At 52.8% G+C, this 13411-nt stretch overlaps 1 protein-coding gene across 5 annotated transcripts in view; it reads left to right on the forward strand.

The window, feature by feature from the left end:
• Positions 1-3466: 3466 nt before the first annotated feature.
• The window catches only part of MYO18B (myosin XVIIIB), a 243277-nt gene continuing 233332 nt past the window's right edge, over positions 3467-13411 (forward strand). For 3 of the 5 annotated variants that reach the window (XM_075898877.1, XM_075898880.1, XM_075898881.1), the window contains exon 1: positions 3467-3617. The gene's annotated coding sequence lies outside the window, so the exon portion shown is untranslated. Of the gene's footprint in view, positions 3618-8764; positions 10336-13411 lie in introns of those variants that run through there. The other 2 variants (XM_075898879.1, XM_075898878.1) reach the window with 2 other exon arrangements.

The following is a 13411-nucleotide window of genomic DNA, read 5'->3' on the forward strand; positions in this document are numbered from 1 at the left end:
GAGAGGGATTGGGTACTTTCTAAGCCAATGTGGGAAAGACGGATAGTTGGATACCTCTTGCTGGGCAAATTTATTAGCAGCTGTTAGAATCCAGAAGCTAAACATCACACCCCAGCAGTGTGTTCTCCCATACCATCAAGCTTTCTCTGAAAGACACTATCCTGAACACCAGTGGTTCTGAGATCCAAGCTCCTTAGGGTACATCTACACAGCAACGTTATTTCAGAATAATTAACATTATTCCAAAATAACAGGCCACATCTACACAACAAGCAGTTATTTTGATTTAATGTTGAAATAATGTCGAGCTGGAGGACTTCTTACTCCAATTCCTGTAACCGTCATTGGATGAAGAGTAAGGGAAGTCAGAAGAAGAGCGAAAATAACTGCTGTGTCGATAGCACCAAAAGCGGAAATAAGCTATTTCGACTTAAACTATGCAATTGATGTAGCTTAAGTTGCGTAGGTTGTTTCAGCTTTAACCCTGCTGTGTAGATATACATTACTTAGAATGAGGGGCTTTAACAACAATGGCGTCTCTCGCTCTGTTCTCACTCTCTGGGCTGTGATTCAGACGGGAAAACAGTGTCTGACTAGTGAGGGGTACATGGGAAATAAGTTGTTTGTCACAGTCAGCAAGACGCTTTCTGAACCCAGCACTTTACACTCCTCAGACCCAATCCAGGGACACCCAAGAAAATGACTCTAAATTTATCTAAAGTGTGAATCTGAAATAGGTTGGTTATGTTCCTGTGTGGACAATGTTATTCAGATTTGTGATCCTGATTCAATTTATTTTAATTTGCTTCAGAATTATGCCATGTTAGCTTTGGGGTGCTGACACCAATAGAGAACCCAGACTGCGTATTTCGCAGCTCTATGAGAGGAATAATTTTTTCACTCTGTTCTATGACAAGTCAATCTAAACTTTTTGGATACATTGAGCTTTCTGGGTATTTTGGCATTACAGTTGACACGAATTTTTCCCTTGGTAAAGGACTGGACCTGTGCTATTTTGAGTGCTGCACACAGGTCATCTGCCCATCTGAGACTGTGATCTCACCAGGTCTCACGCTCTGAGCACTGTCAGGCATGTTCAGGGTGACTAGTATGGGAGGGAAACAGAAGGCGCTGCAAGACATTATGGTGATGACTGAGGTCAGATGCAGTTTGAAGCATTAGAGCTGCCTTTTGAATGAGCTGAAGCCCATGAAATCATCACTGACCCTGGTCCATTCTCTCTTCTATAAGGCATGAGATGTAAACTTGCAGTTTAGATTGTGCTATAATGTGGGTAATTTATACTGTGAAGCTGAGTGGTTGTTTTTCATTTCCCAGTTTCGAACACTGTTACTCTGTGCTGTTAAAAACTTCTGAATCCCACGCCTGAGCTGGCTGCATTTCTGAGGCTGATTAAGTGATCTGTGCCCATTTGTGAACTATTGTCTAATCTAGAGAGATCATTTCAGTCCAAAAGATGGACACATGGAAAGTGAGTGCTTTCCCCTGATTTTTATTTTATGCTCCCTTAACTCCCCATGGTGAATGATAGAGGTACTACCCTTTTCTGAACACTCCCGCCATTCTCCTGCAAGGGCCAAATCCAGAGACAGAGGGTCCTAGTGAGTGTCCAGGAATGCTAGGGAAGCAGGACATGTTGGCAGAAGAGCCAATGAAACATAGTGTGGGGGTGGGAGAGTTGAACTGGAAGCAGGATCTTACTGCTGCAGTCTGTGTGTGACCAGTGCAGAGCCGAACAGACATGACGTAAGCCCAGAAAATGGGCAGGGAATATTCAGCAACATCCATTCCTAGGCTGGGACTAGGAGTTACTGCTCCTCAGGGTGTGTCGGGTTCACTGCGTAGCCCAACACATGCCCACTCGCAACAGCTACTCACAGGGTGGGTGCAAGGCCACATGTCCTGCCTTTTGAAACGAGCTCACCAGGTCTTCCCATACCTTTCTGGTCAGTGGATCAAGGCTACACAGTGAGAGAGCACATGTTCGTGCAAGGCCTTCGTGCATGAGGGACACCATGCGGCTTTCGGCAGCTTCCCTGAACCCTGTGGCCTGCTAAGATATTTTTTACAAGATATATATTTACAATCCTTTCCTTGGAGTTGGAGCCAGAGCTGAGTCTGAGCAGAGACAGGCCATCCAGGGGCATTTAGCTCAACCCCAGCTGGAATGTCACAAACTAATCGAAAGCTGACAGGTGTTTGGGGGTACCACATGGGAGGAGCAATTCCCGTTGCTCCTGGCACACGTGAATGCTAGTTTCCAAGCTGCAAAATGCCCCTGGTGGTTCTGTCGTAATGCCTGTTTATCTCCTATACCCTCCCTCTAGGCAAGCCCCTAACTCCTCCGGAGCAGGAGTCCTGAGTCTAATCTCAGGGACAGCCATGGGCAGCTGCGCTCCAGTGAATGGCACTGCACAGTATGGGGCACTAGGTAGACAGGAGTCGCCTGGCAGCAGAATTGAACCAGCACTCCTTTGGTCGGATCTGGGCTGTATCTGCACAAAGGCCTCCTGCAGTCACTCTGCTGCTCCCTTTCCAGGGACAGTGCCTCAGCCCAGTGCTGGGTTGAGTGGCTCTGACAGCTGTGCTGCCTCCTTGGATCCCTGCCTGGGGGTGCTGTCAGGCTTGTGAAGCCAGCAGGAACTGGGCAGAATTGTGGAGCTCCCCGCCGAGTGGCAGAGAAGAAACTTTCTTTGAGTCATTCTCACAGCGAAATTCCTCTGGCTGCTGGAGTGAGGTTGGCAGAGCTGGCTGGCAGAGGGTGGGTGAGAGCAAGAGGCATTGCTGCTTTCTGTGCCTGGGTGCCAAGGGGGTTGCAGCCAGACAGGACGTAACTCGGGCTGCAGGGCAAACAAGGACAGCGCTAGCTGGAGATGCCATTCCTGGCAAGGCGGGCATTTCCTGGGCTCTGTACTGTGTGGCAGAGCCCTCATGAATCATTGCCAAGGTGCAGAAACGTGCCACCCTGACGGTTCTTCCACCCTGCATTACTAGCATGAGGGCTGCTCAGACTCCTCTGGGCATGGACAGCGGTGGTGCCAGCGGGCAGCGCCTTCCAGCTGCCAGCAGCTGGGTATGAGTCCTACAAGGGCTGGCAGGACTGGGACTTTTCCCTTCAGAGTGTGTTTAACCTAAGAACATTCTCAAACCACTGATAGAAACTAGCTTCCTTCTGTCCCCAAGCAGCTCGTTCTTCTCAGCTGCGTGCGTGCACGGGACAGGCGGGGGCAGACCGAGAGCATGTGTGGGTTGCAAGGAGAAGGGTGGACAATATCCCCTCCCTGTTCTTGCCCCCTTACAAAATCCCCCAAAGTCCTCCTGCCTGCCAAGCCTCTTTGGCTGCAGGCCCCAGAGCTGCCAGTCCCCTCACTCAGACCTGGAGCAGGGGTTATTTTTAGCAATGACATGTGTCAACTCAGCTGCTGCTATTGCAGGGGGCGGGGGAAGAGGAGGGGCGGCCAGGGGGTGCCTCTTTGCCACTGGTCTTTTGCTGTCTTTGCTTTTTGTGCTTGGTAGGATCCTTTAGCTGCTAATAGAGCCGGGCGCCTGTCTAGGACTGTAGCTCCCTGGATTCCACAGCACCGCTTGTACAAAAGGTAGAGTTGCTGTCTTTGGCATGTGTGTTGCTTTGGGATCCAAACTGTACTTTTTTGGGTGTGCTTGTTGCTGGGCTCTTGACTCCCAAAAGTGTGGTGGTGGGAGGCTATTTTTAGCTAGCTGAGATGGGCTATAGCGGCAGGTTTGCCTTTGGTGGCCTGTGTCCATTGGCTGGGTTTTCTCTCCCAGCAATCGGAATTTGAGGAGGATGCGGGATGGGGGAAGGTGGGGTGCATGTGTGAAAGGACAGCACAGAGTCTGTCGCTCTCTTGGTTTTTAGGCTGCATGATTCATTCACCAGGACTGTTATTTTCTGCCCTTAGTCACCCCCATCTGCCCTGCTCCCCTCCCCCTCCCAGAGCCACAGATTGCAGTAATGCTGCTGGGAAAGCCGTAACACACTATTTTCAGCCTGTGTCTCATTTTGAGAACTCTTGCTCCTCTTTGTGATCCCGCTAGCCTGGTAGCCTGGTTCTGACCAAGACGGTGCCGGACTCTTCAGAGGGAGGAGTCAGAACCTGGCAGTAGCAGCTATGGGATCATTTGCCCCCCATGTTAGGTCTCCAAAAATCAGAGATTGGCTGAAGCCTTTAGCATGGGACTTCTTAGCCCTTCTTCTTCTCATCCTTGGTGGCTGCTCTGGAGAGATCTTTGCAGTGTGGCTGCTCTGAGTTACCAGTTCCGTGTAATCCCCCCGAGCCAAAGGCCCTCTCGGGTGTAGCTGCTGCTCGCAAGGTTTGCAGCCCAGAGCCGCTGGGGCTGTATCATGACGGCAGCTCCTGGGTTTCGTATGTTAGTTTTGGCAGCTCTTTCTCCAATGCCCCGTATGAGCTGTGTGCTTCCGAACGAAGAGTTCTCCTGGCCAGGAGCCGCATGGCCACCACGCTTTGGACAGTCTCTGTCCTGTCGAGCCCTCGCTCGTGTTCATCTCGCTACAGGGTATTTAGCAGCCAAGCCCAGGGGCATGTTTTCAGAGTCACTGGGCATAGGGAGGAGGAATTCTCCTTTGCCCAGAGGTGCCAGAATCCCTTGTGCTGAAGTGGGCCCCAGAGGAACATGTCGGATTGGCCTGTGGGTCCTGTTCTAATCACCTGTCTCTAGGGGAGGGCAAAAGCCTCTCAGTGGGCTGGATCCAGACGTCTAGGGCTTCGAGGAAGTTCCAGGCCCCGCCCATTAATGGAGCCGCATGCCGCGGGGCAAGGCGCTCATCTCTGCCCTTCCTTCCCCGCACAGCCGCTGAAGAGCGCGCTCTCCTCCTGCAGCAGGTTAGGCTGTGGTGGGAGGAGGCAGCGCTGGGCCTGAGGCTCCTCAGCGGCATCTCGGACACAGTGCCTCCAGGGCCGGCCCCAGGCCACGAGGCTGAGGCAGTGGCACCTCTAGCCTCTGGGGCCACATGGCTGTAGTGCCTCCCGGTCTGGCCTGGGACCGCATGGCCGCGAAACCGGTGCCTCTGGGGCCGGCCTGAGTCCACATGGCCACAGCAGTGGCACCTCTGGAGCTGGCTTCAGACTGTGTGGCCACAGCAGCAGCACTTCTGACCTCCATGGCTGGCCCTGGACTGCGTGGCTGCCGCAGCAGCAGGGCCTCCCTCTGGGGTGGTCAGGACAGCGTGGCTGCACCCGTTGCTGCAAGAGGGTTCAAAGCCAGGTAAGGTTCCCCCTCATGACCAGCTCCCCCATCCTAATCCTCTCACTTCCCTCCCCCACAAGATCTGTCACCCCCAGCTTGCTCTAACACCCTCCCTCCACCTGGCCAGACACCCTACTCCCAGCCTGCTTCTGCACCCCAGCTCCCTTCCAGATCCTGCGCCCCATCCCTATTCTACTTGCTGGCAGCCCTGCCTTGTGCACCGTACCCCTCATTTTTGCCCCTACCCCAGAGCCTAAGGGGCTACATAAAATCCACTAACTCCAGAACCCAGAAAAGTAAACGTGGTCTATGGGAAGTCCTGAACCTCAGTCCTCCCCTTCCCTCTCCCTCATCCCATGAGACTGGTGCACCAGCTGGGGCCACATCAGTGAGCATTGGGGTGTTTGGGGAGGAGTTTTTTTGCTTCTCACTTGTGTGGTCCTCAACTGATTTTTCTGTGACTCAGTGACCCCTGACTCTGAAAGGGTTCCCCACCCCTGCCATAAATAAGGAAAACATTGAAACCTTTTGTGTTGGACATAATATTTTACTTTATTTAAAATGAAATGATAAACTAACATGAGAAAGTTGAAACAGTTAATCTGTTTCATAATTTAAATTAAACCGTTCTCAGTAGCTGCAGCTGGCTCAGAAAACAAGGTCACCGTACCCAATAGGGTAGTTCTCAACCCCGCCCCTTCTGGGTCGGCCTGTGGCCACTTCCGAAATTTGTGAAGTGCCCCCCCTTCCAAAATGATTGCCCGCCCCTGGGCTAGATGGTGCTGGCACGACTACCTTGAATAGGAAACTCAAGGGAAGGGATAAAGGACGTTCTGACTGAGGAGTCCATCATGCCCAGGTTTCAGTGAGAACTGGGACCATCTCCCATTCAAAAGTTCACCACGTTCCTGGCAGAATCACACACTGCTGGAGCCTCTCCATGAGGACAGGTCCTGGGTGGATGCATGAAAACCGCTGATCCAGAGCGCCCCTCTGCTGTGCTCCCTGTTGCTGCGCAGCATGAAACAAGCCCTGTGAGGCCAGGCACAAGCTTGCTGGCAGGGCGAGTTCACAGGGCCTCACCGTGCTCTCCGTGCAGTCACAAGGAGAGCGTGCCGTTGGCTCTACCATGAGTCCACCACAGGGGATGAGCTATTGAGAGCAGGGAGGGCGGGTCAGGAGCTGGTGGCAAGGGTTGCCCCTGGTCCAGGCAGGGGTGTTGGTGCGGAACAATGGAGGGAAAACCTATAGCACCAAGGTGACCATCCCAGTGCATGGTGACTGGGCTCCTCACACCACTGAGGAAGGGCAGAGGGCCGGTGTAGGGACAGGCTTCAAGGGGGCATTTCTCAGCTCCTCTGCGAAGTGTTAGCACAGCTGTCAAATGGGGCAACACTCAGCTCCCGGGAAGGTTGTGAGGCTAGAGCAGAAGTGGGCAAGATCTGACCCACCAAGCCCACAGCTCACTCAGGGTATGTCTACACTACAGCACTAATTCGAACTAACTTAATTAGAATTAGTTAATTCGAACTAAGCTAATTTGAACTAGTGCATCTAGACCTAAAAACTAGTTTGAATTAGCATTTTGCTAATTCGAACTAGCGCGTCCACATTGAGTAGACCCTGAACCGGGCTTAAGGATCATAGAATCATAGAATCATAGGACTGGAAGGGACCTCGAGAGGTCATCGAGTCCAGCCCCCTGCCCTCAAGGCAGGATCAAGCTCCGTCTACACCATCCCTGTAGGATGGCCGGAAGCAGTGCCAGCAGGGCATCAGATGAGGACTTAGAGCATGGAGATGCTGTCTCAGGCTAGCCAAGGGCTGTGCTTAAAGGGTCCCGAACCCCACCCCGGACAGACAGTTCTCAGGGGTTCCCCGCTTGCAAAGCAGTCCTGGCTTGGAGTGCCCGGACTACCCACACTGGGCACATCACAGCACTCAGCCATCAGCCCGGCTGCACTGGCCGCAGGCTGCCATCCGGGGAGGTCAATTGGAGGGCCGCAGGAGAGCTTCCACCCCCAGAAGCCCACAGAGCCAGCCCAGTCCTCCCCATCGGGGGCTCGTACCCCATTCTTCCCTCACTTCCTTCCACTTACCCCTCCCTAGCCCCCCTTCCTGATGTACTAAATAAAGGACACGTGTGTTCAAAAATAGAAACACTCTTTATTTAACAAAACTGGGGGGGGGGGATTAACCTCTGGGGAGACTGGGAAAAGGAGGTGGGAGAGGGGAAGAGAGAGAGTGGGAGAGGGGAGGGGGAAACCTGGGAGGAGGGAGCTGGAAGAGGAAGCCAGGGGAAGAAGGAGGAGGGGAAGTATAAAACTATGGTACGTCATATCTTCAGTACTGTGTACAGATGTGGTCTCCTCACCCCAGAAAAGAGATTTTGGCCTTGGAAAGGGTTCCGAAAAGGGCAACTAAAATGATCGGGGGTTTGGAACAGGTCCCATATGAAGAGAGGCTAGAGAGACTGGGACTTTTCAGCTTAGAAAAGAGGAGATGGAGGGGGGATAGGTAGAGGTCTGTAAAAGCATGAGTGGTGTGGAGAGGGTGCATAAAGAAAAGTTCTTCATTAGTTCCCATAGTAGAAGGACTAGAGGACACCAAATGAAATGAATGGGTAGCAGGCTTCAGACTAATAAAAGAAAATTCTTCTTCACTAAGCAAATAGTCAATCTGTGGAACTCCTTGCCACAGGAGGCTGTGAAGGCTAGAACTAGAACAGAGTTTAAAGAGAAGTTAGATAAATTCATGGAGGTTGGATCCATGGAGTGATATTAGCCAGGGGGTAGGAACGGTGTCCCTGGCCTCTGTTTGTGGAAGGCTGGAGATGGATGGCACGAGACAAATGACTTGGTCATTGTCTTCGGTCCATCCCCTCCGGGGTAGCTGGTGTTGGCCGCTGTCAGCAGACAGGCTACTGGGCTAGATGGGCCTTTGGTCTGACCCAGTACGGCCATTCTTATGTTCTTATGTTCTAAGCTCAGGGCTCAGGATTAGGGGTCTCACTGGACCACCTTGATTTTCATTCAAACCTGTTCCTGGGTTTGCATGTGGCCTTTGGTGGCCAGGTTGGCAGCTATCCTGCCCTAGACAGCCGCTTTCCTGTACCTAGTGCGGAGGTCATGGACGTTGGAGGCTTCCCCCCAAACCTGGATGAGGTCCACAATCTCCGCACTAGACCAGGCGGGCGCCCACCTCTTGTAGCCCTGGGCAGGCTCCCGGGAGCCGCCAGCCTGGTCCTGGGAAGAGGTGGAGGGCTGGGTGGCAGCGGGTGGCTGGCTCGTGTCGTGCCAGGTGCAGGGTCTGCTGGCTGGGTGCTGGCAGACTTGCACCTGGCACGGGCACCGTAGCCAGCCCGTGCCCCTTTAAGGGCTCCGGGGCCGGGAGGGGGGCAGACGAGTTTCCCTGGTGGTGCCCAGAGTGGCCACCAGGGAAAGCTGGGGAGGGCTAGCCTCGCACTAGTTCGAATTAAGGGGCTACACACCCCTTAATTCGAACTACTTAATTCGAACTAGGCGTTACTCCTCGTTGAATGAGGTTTACCTAGTTCGAATTAAGCGCTCCGCTAGTTCAAATTAAGTTCCAACTAGCGGTTTGCCTGTGTAGTGTCTATGAACGTTAATTAGAACTAATGGCTGTTAGTTCGAATTAACTTTGTAGTGTAGACATACCCCCAGAGAGGCTGGCTGCTCCTGTGGCTCCCTGTGCTGCAGGGGAGAGGGTGTTGCACATTGCCCGCATCCCCAGAAAAATCTCTCAGCTCCTACTGGCTGGAAACTGACTCCTGGCCAAAGCCTGCCTCTGGAACTTTACCCCCAGCCCCTGCCACACCTCAATTCCCTCCCAGATCTTGTATCCCCTTCTACACCCCTCCCCCAGGCCAGAGTCCTCTCCTGAACCTATAACCCTTCCCAGACCTTGCGCGCCATTCCTCTGCCTCAGGTCACCACCTGCATCCTCTGCACCCCCCCCCCCCGGGCTACAACCCCCCTGCTCCCAGCCCTGTACCCCTTACTATACCCCTCCTCCAGGCCAGAATCCTGTCCTGCACCCATAAACCCTCCCATACCCTGTACTCCATTCCTCTGCCCCAGGTCACAACCACCTCCTTCACCCAAACTCCCACTCAGATTCCACACCCTCCCCTGTACCCCAGTTCCCTACCCTGAGCTCCCTTCTGCACCCAACTTCATTCCAAGACCCTGCATCTCCTCCATAGAAGTGCACATCTGCCACTACATCAGGGGCTCATATAACTGCACAGCCACTAATGTGATCTATGCCATCAAGAGCCAGCAATGACCCACTGCCATGGATATTGGCCAAACCGGACAGTCTCTACAAGAAAGAATTAATGGACACAAATCAGATATCCGAAAAGGCAACACACAGTAGAAACCTGTTGGAGAACACTTTAATCTGCCCGGGTTCTCATTAATGGATCTCCAAGTCACCCTGTGGTTTCGGGCCAATGCCATAAGCCAAATACAGGGAATCCTTGAAACTTAACTTCATTTACAGGTTTGGGACCCATCGCACAGGTAAGAATAAAGAGATTACCTGGCTAGCACATTGCCTTCCACACCCTAATGACTTAACCAACCAAACAATAGGTTCTTAAGAACAATTTGCACTTTCTCAATCAGCTTCATGAACACTGTAATTCACCATTTTTTCTCTTCCTTCCCCATCCCCATCCTCTATTAATTTTGGATCTGGACCTTTAATAATTCGGTCATCAGAATGGGTGTGAGGGTGGGAGCATTTGCACTACAAAACCCAAATGCTGGCACCCACCTGTGTCCGCCTCAAGGCAGCTCCCATGGTAGTAGCAGCAGGAGGTTCTAGAACCAGCTTGTGACCTCACAGGGGTAGGACGGGTGCCTCCCAGGACTCCATCATGCCTCCCTGCTGGGATCCCAGACCTGGGAGCTGCCAGGGCCGAAGCAGAAATAGCAGCAAAGCTCCGGCTCCCCCGGTGCACAGGAAAGCATCTGGCACTCCTTGCTAGTTGTGCTGCGGAGACACAAGGTGGCAGGGACAGGCAGTGAGGTCAGCTCGTCAAAATGTAGCCAGGGAAAGGTCAGTGCCTCTCCTGGGCATCTCCTTCTCAGTCTTCAATTATGGGGTGCTGGGATTGCTACAGCCCATGTCCCTAGCTGGCTGACTGGTGGTGCATCCAACGAAGTGAATGATTAACACCCCATACCCATCAGAGGGTGGAGGAGAGAGCTTGGCAGCCGGTGCAGAAATCCTGGAGAGGGATGGAGATACCACGCCCACTCTGCCCAGAACAGTGTAAGGTTCATAAGGAATTGGCTCAAACCTAAGGGAGCCTCCTTCTATATCACAGGGAAGCAAGTCAGCAGTTGTCTGGGGCTGGCTGGCTCATTCCATGGCACTGGCCCGTCCAGGACAAAGCTTTGCTCTCCAGCCCCCTCAGACCCTGTAGAAGGGCGCCATGCCCCAGAGATTCCACACAGTGACTAACCTCACCCTGCTGACACCCATTCTGGGTTCTATCTCCAGCTGGTGCTGGTGGGTGGCTGTGGTTGGCGCGCTGGGTGCTCTGCCAGTTGAGGCCACTGGTGCGGAACCATCCCACGTTCTAGCTCATTGGTGTGAGCAAGGGGAGAAGCAGCTCCTGTCCCATGCAGCACCCCCACTGGCTACTGTTAACATGCCCGGCTCCAGTGCCTGCCTTGGGGGGCAGTGTTAGTGCCAATGTCACGCTGCTGGTTGGCAGCTAAAATTAATGGTAAAATAGATTTGGATGGTTCCTCTGAGCACCAGGGCATTATGGGACCATGCAGGGAGTCTTCAGCCACAGGCGTTAGCCCCGGCAGGAGCTGATTCTGCAGGGCTCTCTTCCCTGTCCCATGCAGCACAAGAGAAAGAGGGCAGGCCCCGGGGTTTGCAAACACCCTCTGCCCCAACACTTGCCTGCCATAACGTACTTGGCAGGCTTTGGAGTGAAGAAGTCCCTACAGCAGACCATGTGCAGTGTGTAAAGTGATTTGGTATCTGTTATGTGCCTCTGGCTGGCTGGGCATTTCATAGGCCTGAGGTTTGGATGGAAAATGCTGTTCCCACAAAATCAGATTGGTTCACAGAACAGTGTTTGGTTTTGACAAATGTTTGACTGGTTGTGCTGGAAAAATCAAAATGTTTTCGCAGGACAACTGGTGTGTCTGGCTGTACCAACCCAGCCCTGGCAGTGGCCTTTGGACAGGGCAGCTGGTCACCAGAACTGGGCAAAAGGCAGCTCTTGGGAACCCCCATTTCTGTGGCTTAATTAGTCCCTGGAATAAATTAGGGAACTGTTCTGCATCAGAAATATTAGCAAACTACCCAAATCCCAGCATGCTTTGGGTATGGCGCTTCCTGTCTCCAACCCCCCTTCTTGTCCCCATATGGAAGTTTGCCTCTTGCGGTCATTTCACTGAAAAGTGGGAGAAACCCACCATCCTGGAGTTGGGTTTTTCCTCTGAATGTTGGCACCCTAGAAAAATTCTGGACCTTAAGGCATTATTAGCATTGGCTCATAGGTTCAAGGCTCCTCTCTGAAATGCCTCTGCCAGGCCAAAGGGAGGAGACTAAATAATAACTGGGATGCAGGTCTGTCAGTGGGTGCCCATCAGTTATGAGAGGCTCTGGAGGTGGCTAGGAATCATGGGGTGTAAAACAGCTGAGTGGACAAGGGGAATTCATAAGAATCGTGTAGCTGGTATAAGTGGGTAGAACAAGTGTCTGGGAATGTGGGCCTCAGTCTGAGGTCTGCCACTGACTCCCTGTGGGCTTGGGGCAGGTGGCTCACCCTGCTCTGCCTCACTTTCCTCAGCAGTGGAGGGGGGTGAATGTGCCACGGCCCAGGTACCTTGTGCGACATGATTTGTGTGTGTGTAGAGCCTCAGGTAAGCAGAGAGTCACTTTGGTCTGTTCTGGAGAGTTGCATGATATGGTGGGAAAATTCTGTGTGTGTCCCTGTGTGAGAGGACAATATGTGCATGTGTACACACGTGTGCATGGGTCTGTTGGATTCTGCTTTCACACTGACACGCCCATTTTGAAAAGTCTTTCCGAAGCCAGCAGGATTTTCACCTGCACCTGAGATTCCCTGCGGCCTCTCCAGGTGCATTCACTGCGGCCCACCCATGCGAGAGGCCACTGCACTGACCCTTTGGTCTGTTTGTGCCCATCCTGGAGCACACGTCAGGGCAGCATAGTGCGCCATGTGGGATATCAGTGCCTTGCAGGATGGGGCTTTCCCTTTTACAAGATGAGAAAGGTAACCTATTCCTCAAGCTGCTTGATACCAGCCCCAAAGAGAGCCCTGCCCTGAAGGTGTCAGTTCCAGACTGAATCCCCCCCCCCCCTTCCCAGCAAGAAGAACTCCCCCCACATTGCATTGTGTTAGTCAGACCCACATCATAACTGACTGGCTCAGACATGAAGTCCAACTAGCTCCACATCCTGCCCTAACAGTGCCCAGACCCAGCTGCCTGTAAGGAAGGTTGCATATTAGGAAAAACTGTTTCTCTAGGTGGGTGGGGAAGCACTGGAATGGGTTACGTGGGGTGGGGGTGGAGTCTCCAGCCCTAGAGATTTTGAAGTCCCAGCTTGACAAAGCCCTGGCTGGGTTGATTGAGAGGGGGTTGGTCCTACCTAGGGTAGAGGGCTGGACTTAATGACTCCTGAGGTCTCTGCCAGCCCCGGGGGTCTGTGATTCTAAGGTGCAGGAACCTGCAGTGGCTGACGTGGCCTTATCATAGAACCCTAGAACTGGCAGGGCCCTCGAGAGGTCCCCTGCCCTCACGCTAGATTTCAACCTGGGGTTTGATTGTTATAAGTTGCCTTGAGCCCTGAAGCAGGAGGTTTCCCATCCCCGCCAATTTGCTAATGCCAGTTATAATAACTGCATATTTTCGCTATTCATAGACACGCCCAGCCCCTTTTTAACCTCTTGGAGCCTGTGTCCTGAGCAATGCGGCGTGACCATGAGCTGCACCCTTGAGTGACTGGCTGTGCAGGGAAGCTATTTCCTTCCCTCTGGAAGCTGATAGCTTTTAATTTCACTGGTGTTTGAGGCAGGGAGATTAGAGGCTGCTGATCTCCCTTCTCCAGACCCGTCAGAATTTGCTGACTTTTATCATCTCCC

Source organism: Pelodiscus sinensis, chromosome 15, assembly GCF_049634645.1.
Source record: "Pelodiscus sinensis isolate JC-2024 chromosome 15, ASM4963464v1, whole genome shotgun sequence".
NCBI classification, from domain to species: domain Eukaryota; kingdom Metazoa; phylum Chordata; order Testudines; family Trionychidae; genus Pelodiscus; species Pelodiscus sinensis.